Below are 12,973 nucleotides of genomic sequence, written 5' to 3'. Positions count from 1 at the left end.
TGGGTCAAATGGTGGTTCCATTCCAAGTTTTCTAAGGAGTCTCCACACTGCTTTCCAGAGTGGCTGCACTAATTTGCAGCCCCACCAGCAATGTATGAGTGTACCTTTCTCCCCACATCCTCGCCAACACTTTTGTCCTGAGTTTTCGACAAGAACTTGTCATAAGAACTATTTGTGGCAGCTGCATTTTTCAGCTTATGAAAAAATAAGAAAGGTTGGTATAAGATTTGAGTCCTTGGATAATATCTTAGCTGGAGGGTAGTCCTGTCCTTTCTAGAACTACACAACAAAAATCTTGACTCAAAAAATGAAATACCACAGTGGTCTAGTCTTCACTTCTAACTCAAAGCATTTGAATTAGTCGATATGTTTTCATAATGAGATTAAGGATATGGAAGAAAAGGCTAGGACGCAAAATAATTCCCACAAAATAACTTCTCAGTTTGATCTTATGCAATAGCATATTGATACCTTCATTTACCGGTGATGAGTTCTGCTCCCTCTTGTAATACAAAGCTGCTCTTTCTGGTGCAGCCATTTCCCCCGCCTCCCAACCACTTGTCAATCTGTGAACATCCTGGCTAGCTATTGGTTCATCAGTCAGCTTGCAAGTATCCTTCTCCGATATTGGTCCCCTGTTAGCCCGGCGGAATTCAACTGTTTACTATAGCTTCCCCGCCATCTTTTCCCATCCTTCTGTCTCTCCTCCTCACTTTTCTCTATCCTCCTGGCTTTCCACTCTCTCTAGCACACACCCTTTCTCTTTCCCTTTCTTTTCCTCTCATTTTCTCTCTTACCCTGCAGGGAGACACTCTGTTGGATTAATAAACTCCCTTATGTGGTTTCCTGTGTCTGGCGTGGTTTCGTGGGATTTCCTTACATTGGTGCCGTGACTCGGGATGGGATCTTCCACTGCCTCTTAAGCGAGTGGAACCCCATCTAAGCCCCAGTGGCCCCCGGACACAGCCCCACCTTCCATTCTGCCCAGATGCTCTGCTCTGCATTCATCACCAGACTTCAAATTGGTGAGTTCTCTAGGCTGGTTCCCCTAGGCCAGTTTATACCCTCGAGGTGGCTGAGGGGTGGGGGTACCCCCAGCCACAACTTTTATAGTTACAGCAGGCCCCCTTAGTTGGTCTTATCTGCCGGGTGGATTCCTGATTTTATGGTGGAGATTCTCTCAGGGTTGAGGCTCATCTCGCGCTCACACACTCGCACTCGAAAACCCTGAACAGTGACTGAGATTGGGGTCTCTGATGACCTCATGGCTGTGGCATGCCTGGTGCCTGGGAGTGCTCCATGCAGGGGCACAAGATGCCTAACTGCTGTGGCAGTACATTGATCTCAGGTATAAGGCCTAACCCTCCACAAGCAGCTGCAAAAGCCCCACCCGCCCCCTCTTGGAACCACACCTCGGCAATATGGCGCATATCCTGCTTCTCTTCCCCAGTGTCAGATTCCCGCCAGCGCCGCCCCGCACCCAATCACTCTCCACCGCCCTGCCTCAATCCCCTAGAGACAAAGCTTGCCCAATCACCTACCACCCCGTCCCATACCCTGGCCTATGAGACTTCTCTCCACTCTGTAAAAGTGCGTGTATTCTCTGAATAAAGCGGTACTTCTCCGGTGGACTGGCAGTTGGTGTCACCTTGTTCTTTCAGTGGTGCTGAAACCCGGGAGAGACGAGTGCTTTTCTGGCTCCATCTCTCTTCTTTGCGACACTGCTGCCGCTCCGCCCTCGTCCATCTTTCCCGGCGCTGGCTCTCTTCACTCACCACCGTCTCATCCTTTCTGTAAGTCCCCCTGGGGTGGAGGAGCCACTCTCATCTGGTCTATCATGGGACTCTTGACCGTGATCATCCTGCAAAGTCCCAACGCCCAACGGGAAGGGAGGTCACACCCCACCTAGGCCTTCAGGGCCACAGCGGACTCCCGGGCTCCTCCTCAGCCATAACACTCCAAAATCGGCATTTCACTTAAATCTTAACACACGACTCAATCAGGACTCATACTCCCATCGCCCAGTTTCACTTTTAAAGACTCTCGGAAATTGACCTTCCCTTGTGCCACCCCTTCTCTCCACCGTTCCTCTTTGCTGTTCTTTCCAGAGCGCGGGGTCTCCAGAAACACTGGTACCAGGTTCCTTCAGGCTCCGGGCCTTTGCCCCCCGGAGAGTGAGGGCCTGGGTGACGATCCACACCCTCCTCTTCTCCCGGTTCGTTTTCGAACCCCTCCGGGATTGATTGAGACCTATCGGGGACGCCCTTCAGGATCTCTTCTCTCCTTACCGGCCGAAGGATATTCCTCTATCACCTTTCTTTTTCCTTCTCTCTCTCTTTCCCCTTTCTCTTCCTTCCCTGTCTCTCCTGTCTCTCCTCCTCTCCTTTTCAGCAATGGGAATGTCCTCTTCCTCCCCCCCTGGGGGACACCCCCCTTCAATGTCTCCTAAAAAGCCTTAGCACCCTGTCCCTCAAGCCAGATATCAAACCAAAACTTCTCGTTGAATTTTGCACCCAGGATTGGCCTCACTACCCCCTAGACAATCAGAGTGTATGGACCCCCGAGGGTACACTAGATCCCAACATTCTTCGAGACCTCTCCAATTATTGCCAGCGCCAGGAAAAATGGAAGGAGATTCCCTACACCCAAGCTTTCCACCTTCTAGCCCAACATCCCTCACTCTGCTCCACCTGCACTCCGTCTCAGGTCCTCTTAGCCTGCAAACCTCCCTCAACCCCCCAGGCCTCAGAGACAGCCTTCGACCCTGTCGATGAACTACGTCCCCTTATAGGCCTCCACCTTCTGCCCCCGCGCTTCCTCCTGCTGCTCCCTCCGCTACCCCAGTATCTTCCCCAACTTCCTCTCCGCCCCCACTTCCTCCCACCTCTGACCCTTTTAGCCCTCCCTTCACACGCTCCCGAGGGCCTCCCCCTACCCCCTCACTATTGCCCCTCTCCCTGAAGTGGCTGGCGCTGAGGGTGTGGTCCATGTCCATGTGCCATTTTCCCTGGCAGACCTGACACAATTAGAGAGGAAGCTGGGTTCCTTCAGTACAGATCCCACCACCTACATCAGGGAGTTTCAATGGGTCCTCCAGGCTTACAGCCTAACACACCATGGCATTTTCATGCTCCTGGCCAACACCCTCCTACCTGAAGAACGTTGCTGAGTCTGGGATGCCTCTCAAAGCCATGCCAACGACACACACCGCACCGGCCCCAACCACCCACCCGGCCCACATGCGGTCCCCGAACAAGACCCACATTGGGATTATAACACCGCCCAAGGAATCCAAGCCAGGGACTGTTTTGCCTCTTGCCTGGTTATGGGTCTTAAAAAGGCTGCCCCGTAAGGTCGTCAATTTCCAAAAAGTTCAGGAAATTATCCAGAAGAAGGACGAAACCCCATCCAAATTCCTAAACAGGCTTACCCAGGCCCTCCAACAATACACCAACCTGGACCCCACCTCGGATGACGGCCGACATGTCCTTATGACGTATTTTTTGGCCCAATCCTACCTTGACATTAAAGCCAAATTAAAAAATTGGATCAGGGCCCAGCTACCCCTCAGACCGAGATCTTATCAGTGGCCTTCAAGGTTTTTCATAACCAGGAAGAGGAAAAGGAGTGCCGGAAGCAAAGAGCTGATCAAGCCAATTTCCAAATGCTGGCTCAGATCATAAAACCTACCCCCGGGTGTTCTCCTGCCACATCCAACCCCAAGCCTCCACCTGGGGCATGCTTTAAGTGTGGCAAAGAAGGACATTGGTCAAAAGCCTGTCCCTCTCCAAGGCAACCTACCACACCTTGCCCAAAATGTCGAGAGAGGGGGCATTGGGGTTCCAATTGCCCTTTCATCCAAAGGGGCGGATGGTCAAGTGGCCCCCAAGCATCCGGAACACGGCAACCATCCATGGTAGGGTTGGCCGATGAGGATTGATGAGGTCTTGGGTCCTCCCTGACCATGTCCATAACAAGAAGAGAACCCAGGGTCATTCTTATGGTGGATGGCTGCCCCGCCTCCTTCCTCCTGGACACCGGAGCCACCTTCTCAGTCTTGAAGGAGTTCCGGGGCCCCACCACACTTAGTACCTCTCCTGTAGTCGGGGTAGTAGGAAAACAAATTTTCCCCCACAAAACTCCCCTCCTAACTTGCTTTATTCAAGGCAGTAATTTTTCTTTCTCCCACTCTTTCTTAGTTATACCTCAATGCCCTGTCCCTCTCATGGGAAGGAATATCCTCTCCCTATTAAAGGTGTCTATCATCATACCATTTTCATCCTCCCCCATGACCCCCTTCCTTTTAGCCCTTCTTTCTGAAACCAGGGATCCCATCCCAGAAAATTCCCTCCCCACTTTGACCTACCCCATAAATACTACAGTATGGGACACTAGTAGCCCCTCTAATGCCCAATGTCCACCTATTACTATTAAACTACAAGACCCCACCAAATATATACATCAGACCCAATATCCCCTAAGCACCACTGCACTCCTTGGACTTCAACCCATCACTGAGGATCTCCACCGAAAACCGTACATCCGTCACACGCATTCACCCTTCAACACCCCTATTCTGGCAGTTAAAAAGGGCAGTGGATCATACTGCCTAGTCCACGACCTCTGCCTAATCAACGCTGCTGTTGTTCCCATACATCCCCTACTCCCTAACCTGTACACTTTACTATCCCAAGTTCCTGCATCATCCATATGCTTCTTGGTCTTGGATTTAAAGGATGCCTTCTTTTCCATTCCCCTTGACCCTTCCTCCCAAGATATCTTTGCTTTCACTTGGACAGACATGTGGCATTCCGAACAGATGACATGGACAGTCCTTCCTCAAGGGTTTCGGGATAGTCCCCACCTCTTTGAACAGGCTTTGGCCCAGGATCTCAAAACCTTCCATGCATCCCATCCACAATCTGTCCTCCTGCAGTATGTGGTTGACCTCCTACTCTGTAGTCCATCCTGGGAACAATCCCAAATTGACTCTGCTTCACTCCTCAACTTTTTAGCAGAGAGGGGTTACCGCCTTTCTGTCTTTCACATTCTCCTGTCCATGTAGCCGTCCCCTTCCAAGGCCCAAATCTCTCTCTCAACTGTGCTCCTCACCACCCTCCCCATCCCCAAAACCAAAGCCGAGATCTTCTCATTTCTGGGACTGGCCAGGTACTTCAGGGCCTGGATTCCAAACTTCACCCTGTCGGCTCCACCCATGACCTAGTGAAAGAGGACCCCGAAGAACCTCTATCCTACACAACTCGCCACCCCTTCCTCAAACTTAGACAAGCTCTAGTTGAAGCCCGCACTTCATCTCCCGGACCTTACCAGACCTTTTTCCCTCTACATCCACAAGAATAGTGGTCAAGCCTTGGAGGTCCTAGGACAGATCTATGGCCCTTCCTTCGCCCCTGTGGCCTACCTTTCCAAACAATTAGATCCCACTGTATGAGGATGGGCCCCCTGCCTACGAGCCCTAGCAGCCGGGCACCTATTACAAAAAGAAGCCTACAAATTAACTTTTGGGGGCACCTCTCACCATCCTTTCACTTCATCACCTCAAGGATCTGCTCTCCTATAAAGCTCTCCAGTCCCTTCTGCCGTCCAGACTCCTAGCCCTCCTATCTTCCTTCCTGGAGAATCCCACCATCTCCTTTCTCCCATGCCCGCCCCTAAACCCTGACACTCTACTCCCAATACCATACCCTCCCAACACACCTCTCCATAATTGCTTGGAGACCCTCCAGAACTTTATCCCCTGTCACTCCTCCATTTCCAAGGGCCCCCTCCCACACGTTGACTTCACATGGTTTACAGATGGGTCTTCATTCAGGGAAGACCACACCCATTATGCGGGTTACGCGGTAGTCTCCCTGGATTCAGTCATAGAGGCCCAGTCATTACTAGCAGGTGCTACTAATCAGCAGGCAGAGTTCATTGCCGCCACCCTGGCTTGCACCCCCGCGGAAGGGAAGAACCTTAACCTGTACGCGGACTCTAAGTACGTCTTTCACATTCTCCTGTCCCATGCAGCCGTATGGAAAGAAAGAGGCTTACTTAACACCAGAGGGAATAAAATCACAAATTCAGCACTAATCACCAAACTCCTAGAAGCATCTCAACTGCTTCATTAGAGGTCAATCACTGCAAAGCCCATCAAAAAGACAACTCCCCCATAACTCAGGGTAACCGTAAAGCAGATATCGCAGCACGGGCTGCAGCTGTGTCAGGGACCACCAATACCCTCCTCCCGGCCTTACCCCAGCAATCAGAAACCCCAACTTCAACTACCCCTGAGGTCACCCTTCAGGACAACTTCCCGAGGATAAACTCTCCCTCTTCCGTCTTCTCCATGATCTCTTCCACTCCAGCCCCCAATCACTGTCCCATTTTTTACAAATCTTCTTCTCACTTACCCCAGTGGATAAAACCCCACTCCACTATATTTCCCTCTCTTGTGCCGTTTGCCAGCGCACCAACCCCAACACTCCCCTCAAACCTAAACCTTATCCCTCACACCAGGCCAGGGGACACACCCCTGCGGCTGACTGGCAGGTCAATTTTACCAACATGCCCCTGTCCCTCATCACAAATACCTCCTAGTATTTGTGGACACCTTCTCAGGATGGGTGGAAGCATTCCCAACAACCAATAAAAAGGCCTCCACCGTGGCTCACTCTCTCCTAACACAGATCATTCCCAGATTTGGAATGCTTACTTCCATCCAATCTGATGATGGACCAGAGTTCACAGCCCAAATAATCCAGGGAGTATCCAAATTTCTTCCACTCCCTTGGCACTACCACTGTCCCTACCGACCACACGCATCAGGGAAAGTGGAAAGAACCAACAGAACGTCAAAAGATATTTTAACCAAACTGTCTCTAGAGCTGCACCTTGACTGGGTTCGCCTTCTACCCCTCGCCCTGCTTCGACTTAGAGCACTCTGAAGAAACCCACCGACCTTTCCCATTCGAGGCCATGTTTGGAAGGCCTCTCCTACCACCTGGCATCACAGCCGTTCCAGGGCCCATACCATCCGCCACAGCCCTACCCTTACTCTCCCACCTTGGGGCTGAACTATGGAAACATCAAGATTGGCTACTCCCAGACCCGTCGGCCACAAAAAATGATCTTATACTACACCCAGGCCAATTGGTCTTTCTCAACCCCCCGAACCCAAAGCCCCCCTAACTCCCAAATGGGAGGGACCATATCCCATCATCCTATGCACCCCAACAGCCGCTAAGCTTGCCACATCCAATAACCGTGTAACACCATGGGTTCATATTTCTAGATTGAAGCCTTATACCGGGAACCCATCCTCAGCAGCCTCGGACCTTGACCAGCTATAGGACGAACCAATACACCACTCTTTTCAGTGCACCCCTCACCCCTCCAACCCTCTTAAGCTCCGTCTCTCCCGCTCCCCAACCCTGTCCCCCATTCAGGAAGAATGACTCCCCTCTTAAGCCTCCTTCTACTTCTACTCCCTCTCTGCCCAGAGGGTTCTCAAAAACCATCCTTTGTCTGGAGATTTAAAGTACGTGAAACCTACATGGACAGGCAAACCAGTATCACTCATCTTGCCTCCACAAAGGACTGCCCCTGACAGGGTGTTCCTCAGCCATTGACATTCCCCTTCCCCTTACCTCCTCCCAATTAACCTGTGGGTGCGCAGAAAAGCTATTTCTCCCCTACTTATGCGCTACCCATGACCAAAGCTCCACCGGTAGCCTCCTAAGGGGGCACACCTGAAATTCAAATAACCTCTTTCTTCACATTCATGATCCCTGGAATCCCAAGTGGGCTTCCCCTTGTAGGTACGCTTTCTATTACGGATGGTCCCCCAAACCCTGGGGCTTTTTCTCCATTTCTCGGGAATACGTCCCCATACACGGAACTCTTTCTCTGGTTTCTGTCAACATCCAACACAAAGAGGAACAGCTCTCTTCTGCCCTAGAACCACCCACTCACTCCTCTGCCAACTCCCCTGGGTCACCCATTTACACTTGGGTGCAGGTTCTACTCTTGCTGTTCTCAATCGTTCCCTTCCTTCCTTCTCCCCTGGGAACTGTTTTCTCTGTGCTTCTCTTGCACGCCGCTTCTAGCCTACAGACACACACAAGTTCTAACCCTCTCTCTGCCTTTATCCAAAACCCCCTCCTCACTTGGATGTGGTCCATTCTAGGCCTCTTAGCTGTCATCTTAGTGGCCTGTCTCTTCCTACCTTGTATCGTGAAATTCATCCAAACCCAGGTGGGAAAAATCTCTAATCAAACCTTCAACCAGCTCTTATTCAGGAATCACCAGCTTCTAGCCACCAAGGACCCAACCAACTCCTCACGAGATCATCTCACCAGCTGTTAAGATGACCAGCCCCTTCCGTCACCAGTGGCAGCTATTCCTGGACCTGGATGGTCACCCCCAGCAACTCCCTCTCCCAATGGGATGACCAGCTGCAAATTTTGTGGTTCCAAGGGACTTTCGTGGACTTCCCTCTCAGTGAAGTGGCTGCATTTGGCCTTCTGTTATGGGGACTAATAAGTGGCCTACTCCTCAACCCTCCCTTCTTGCCTCTCCCTTCCCCACGATGACCCACCCCAGCAGGAAGTAGCCAGAGGAAGAACAACAACCCCATTCCCATAATAGAGGGAAAAGGGAGGAATATAAGACCTAATCCCCTACAAGCAGCTGCAAAAGCCCCCCCCCCCCCCTTGGAATCACACCTTGGCAATATGGCGCATATCCTGCTTCTCTTCCTGAGTGTCAGTTTCCCACCGGCGTGGCCCTGCACCCAATCACTCTCCACCGCCCTGCCTCAATCCCCTAGCAACAAAGCTTGCCCAATCACCTACCCTGTCCCATACCCTGGCCTATGAGACTTCTCTCCACTCTGTAAAAGTGTGTGTATTCTCTGAATAAAGCGGAACTTCTCTGGTGGACTGGCAGTTGGTGTCGCCTCGTTCTTTCATCAGGCACACAGCTCTTGGGCAGGAAGGAATTCTTTTGCTAGATAACCAGTGTTTCATCAGCTCCCTTCTCTGGTTCCTGCCCATCTTACAGTAACTTTGGAACCTAACATTGCACACATATAAAGATTGCTGACATAACTCTTTAGATCCACATTTCCATCAGAGAACAGAGCACCATCTGATCTCAGTTTAATCTTCAAAATCTGTGTTTATAACCCTTTATTTTCTAATACTCCTTTGCCCCTCACTGAAAAGCCCCACATTACCTGAGATAAGGCTCTGCCTCACAACCCTGCTACACATTACAATGGCTCCAAAGTAAGCCAGACTTTAACTCATTTAAAGTTGTATTCAAAAGTTTGATGTTTGTTGTAAAGATTACTGTGATCTCAAATGGGATATAACTCAGCCAAAATTCAAGAAAGCTATTGCACAAACTGAATGTTTTACTGTCGGTGATTCCATTTTGTATTTTCCTGGTAAACTCTAACTGTTGCCTGATTAATATTTTGCAGAATTACACCATAGATTAACTTGAAAAGCCATCACCTATAGGACAGATAATGTAGACCCCAATTAGATAAAAGGGGGTAAATAACTGTAAAGTTATAGACATTGAAGCTAAAGCCCAGTACTCTTACTTTATGACTGGTGAGACTGACTTGCTTGATGGTTAAGATCAAACTTAGAGATTGAGATTAAATATAGAGGTCAAGAAAAGTCCATATTTGGGTCTTGCCCTCAAAGTCAGCCTGAACCCAGGGAACAAGAGGACTTCTCTAAGGAGGTTTGCAACTCTGGGTCACACAACCTCCTGATCAAGGAGATTGATGAGGCCACTAGAGGAAAAGCCACTCAGTGCAACTGCTGCAGAGGAGGGAGAAGGAAAAAGGGAGACATCCCTGGTGTTTTCAAGGGAAGCCACCTCATCGAGGAGACCCTGCCTAACCAATGGCACTAATGGAGCTAAGAAGCTGCTCTTAAGTTCTCTATGAGTGACCCCTGTGGAAACTCAGCTGACTCTTTAACAGACAGGAACAGGTCAATTTGACCAACTTGATCTTAAACAACTAGCAAAACAGTTAAGACCAAAATATAGCCATTCTTGGGCATTTAAAAGAAATAATACTTAAATGTAACTTAAGATGTACACTTGTGTTAGCCCACTAGAATAGAGACTAAAAGCTACAAAAGAGATTCTTAGGCAAATGTGCCCGATAACTATCAAGAGAAACTGCCAGAGTCAGAAATTTTAGCCAGTTTAAAGCCTACAGACACAGGTAGGCTTAATCTATGTTTGCTAGTAACAGAAGTATAGAGATCTCTACTAAATGTTATGTTTACATTCCTGATAACCTGGACAATGTTAAAGTTCCCAAATAAAGGCCTTGTCCTCTCCAGTCTTTGCTAGGCCTTGTTATGGAAACAACTTCTCAGTTCTTCCACCCCCTGGTGAGGAATTATTGACTTCTGTCATCTTTATGCATTGGCATGTTCCAGATTCTGCAACATTTATATTGTACTAATCTCATTTCAGTACTCATGTCTTTTTGTTCTTCTCTTATAGAAGCACCCATCCCCAGATGCCTTTACAACCTGCTCTTCCCCAACCAGACTTCTACCATGAACCCCTCGATTAACCCAATTTCTAAAAAGGGAACTCCAAACTGCTTGCCCCATGCTGGCCCCTTCCAGCTTGAAGAAGTCAGAGCGGTCATTGACCCCCTTTCCCTACAGCAAAGGAGTTCCTAAAATTAGAGGGGTGAATGAAGCCAGAATTGGGGACAGGCAGTTAATGTAGAAATAGGGGATCAGTCAAATCGAGGAAATGAAGTCCATAAAAACCATCTGCCTTTGGAAGTCTGAAAGGAGGATGGACTTTTTACATCTCACCTGCAAAACCAGCCCCAGTTACTTAGGCAGGAAGGGGAGAGAAGTCTTCAGAAAGAACTGGAGAACAAAAGATTTTCTTATAAAAACAGAAACGGGGGAATGTAATACAAAGCTGCTCTTTCCGGTGCAGCCATTTTCCACACCTCCCAACCACTTGTCAATCTGTGAACATCCTAGCTAGCTATTGGTTCATCAGTCAGCTTGCAAGTATCCTTCTCCAATATTGGTCCCCTGTTGGCCCGGCGGAATTCAACTGTTTACTGTAGCTACCCCGCCATCTTTTCTTATTCTTCTTCTGTCTCTCCTCCTAACTTTTCTCTATCCTCCTGGCTTTCCACTCTCTCTAGCATGCAACCTTTCTCTTTCCCTTTCTTTTCCTCTCATTTTCTCTCTTACTCTGCAGGGAGACACTCTGTTTGCTTAATAAATTCCCTTATGTGATTTCCCGTGTCCAGCATGGTTTCGTGGGATTTTCTTACACCTCTAACGTTGAAGTTTGAACATCAGAGAAGCACACCAAGGCAAGCATATTAAGCAGGTTTTATTTAAAAGTAGTAATAATACAGACTTCTCCCAGGAGGGAGAAGGGGACCATGGCTGATGTTCTAAAGTCCCAGGAAGTGAGCGCACCCTACATCTTTTATAGGTTAAGGTTTCTTTTGTTCTCCAGTTCTCTCCCCCCTTATCTCTCCTTCCTGCTTACCTGACTAGGCCTGGTTTTGCAGGTGAGATGTAAAAAAGTGAGAAGCAGATGGGGCAGGGGTGGGCCAAAGTGATTCAGTCAGGCAAGGGGCATTAATTAGCAGCTCCTTACCTGCAGTCCTTGATAAGGGCAGGTAAATTTGGTAATCAATGGGCTCTGGAGATCCTTGACATTCCATTCTTCCAGGAACAATCTCCATCTTCCAGAGGCAGATGGCTTCATGGCTTCATTTCCTTGATTTGACCCGATCTCCCTATTTCTACATTAACTACCTGTCCTTAATTCTGGCTTCAGCAGGAGGATCTCAAGTTCAAAGTTAGCCTTCGAAACTCAACCAGGCCCTAAGCAATTTAGTGAGGCTCTGTCTGAAAAGCTAAAAAGGGCTGGGAAGTGCTCAGTGGTTGAGTTGCCCCTGGGTTCAATCCCTGGTACCAAAAAATAAATAAAAGAATTGAGGTCAGCATATGCTAGAGATACAAGCACACCCATGTTTATAGTTGTGCAAGTCATGATAGTCAAGTCATGGAACCAGGCTAGGTGTCTGCAAACAGGTGAATGGTAAAGAAAATGTGGTGTATGTATATACACAATGGAGTTTTACTCTGCCATGAAGAAGAGTGAAATTATGTCATTTGCAGAAACATGTGTAGAATTGGAGAGCATCATGTTAAGCAAAAGAAACCAGAACCAGAAAGCCAAGGAATGTATGTTTTCTCCCATATTTGGAACCTAAAGAGAAAAAAAAATGGAAAAAGATTATCTCATGAAAACCAAAGAGAGACCAGTAAAGTAGAGGAAGGAGATTAGGGTGAGGGAGAAAGGGAGAGCAAAGGAAGAGGTACTGGATATTGAAATTGATCAAATTATGTTGTGTACATGTATGAACATGCCACAATAAAATCTAGTACTGTATAATTATTACACAATTTTTAAATTTTTTTATTTTAATTTTTTAAATTTATTTTTATTGTAAACAAATGGGGTACGTGTTGTTTCTGATTGTACATGGAGTAACAGCATACCATTTGCGTAATCATACATTTACATAGGGTAATGATGTTTGATTCATTCTGTTATTTTTTCCTTCCCCCCACCCCTCCCACCCCTCTTTTCCCACTATACAGTCCCTCCTTCCTCATTCTTGCCCTCTTCCCACGCCCCATTATGTGTCATCATCCACTTATAAGTGAGATCATTTGTCCTTTGGTTTTTTGAGATTGGCTTATCTCACTTAGCATGATGTTCTCCAATTTCATCCATTTGCCTGCAAATGTCATCATTTTATTATTCTTTATAGCTGAGTAATATTCCATTGTGTGTGTGTATATATATATATATATATATATATATATATATATATATATATCACACTTTCTTTATCCATTCATCAATTGAAGGACAT

The sequence above is a fragment of the Sciurus carolinensis genome, chromosome 9 (assembly GCF_902686445.1).
Source record: "Sciurus carolinensis chromosome 9, mSciCar1.2, whole genome shotgun sequence".
NCBI lineage: Eukaryota > Metazoa > Chordata > Mammalia > Rodentia > Sciuridae > Sciurus > Sciurus carolinensis.
This window is presented reverse-complemented; position numbering follows the sequence as displayed.